The 1,049-nt window shown below is 34.8% G+C and overlaps 1 non-coding gene across 1 annotated transcript; it reads right to left on the reverse strand.

Annotated features, from left to right (window-relative positions):
- Positions 1-327: 327 nt before the first annotated feature.
- LOC145271502 (U1 spliceosomal RNA) lies at positions 328-490 on the reverse strand. Its single transcript, XR_013865913.1, has one exon. It is a non-coding gene; the product is annotated as a U1 spliceosomal RNA (small nuclear RNA).
- Between the last annotated feature and the right edge of the window lie 559 nt (positions 491-1,049).

Raw genomic sequence — 1,049 nt, forward strand, 5'->3', positions numbered from 1 at the left:
ACAATTAAATATTAAATTAATTTTAATATTATCATAATATATAGTTCAGAAATTTTGTAACAGGGCTTATGTCCACACTGCGTATCGAAAGAAGACACTTTCAGTAGCTGTAGGCGACAGCTAGACTAATTCCTCACGATTAAACGTTGATTACATTTACATGTAAATTAGATACAATCAGAACGTTGGAATTGAAGTGGATAATAAACTGGTCGAGAGAAATTGCCTATTTCTTGGTATTACAGAGATTAAGCGGAGGGAGAACAAACCTACGAGTGAGATGTACTTGGAAGTAGTAGGGAAGGATTTCTGATTTTGATTGTATTATCGGGGTGAGCGCGAACGCAGACCCCACACTTAGAAATAGCATGTCCGAGTCATCCACATTTGGGACGATCGCAAAGGTCAACCCAACCGCAGTGCAATGGATGGGCCTCGCTCTGGGGGAACGACCTTAATGATCACCGTTACCCCTACATCAGGTAAGTATATTTTTTTATGCGGCCACCACTGTTTTTATATCACACTCCTATACTAACCAACAACAAACACCAATAAAAAAGCTAAAATACCTCCACATAATTTTCACCAATATCAGTATATCACAACATTTCATTCACTAATAACAACAATTCATAACAAATAATTTACTATCATTTAAACGTACCAACATTTTCACAAAATAACTCAATTCTTAACGGACCTAAAATTATATTGTACGTACCCGTTATGGAATGAAGTTTTCTGAAAAAAAGTAACTTAATTTGATCAAGTACTTTTTTTATAGAGGAAATCAACTTTTATTGTAATCGATCTATCACCGCCATTTGGCTATTTAGGGACACGAGGAGGGGTGGCTTTATACAAATGACAAAATGAAAAAATGATTTAAAAAAACACAGAAATTCTGTAAAATAAGTGAAAAATATATTTTTCTGCTCATGTTTCAAAACAAAATAATCTCGTCAAAATTTGACAAACTAAGCGATGATTGGAGTTATCTTCTCCTGTCGTTCCTTTCTCCTAAGCGAAAAAAAAGATGGCCGTTA

The sequence above is a fragment of the Euprymna scolopes genome, chromosome 46 (genome assembly GCF_053919585.1).
Source record: "Euprymna scolopes isolate OS-2025 chromosome 46, ASM5391958v1, whole genome shotgun sequence".
Lineage (NCBI taxonomy): Eukaryota > Metazoa > Mollusca > Cephalopoda > Sepiida > Sepiolidae > Euprymna > Euprymna scolopes.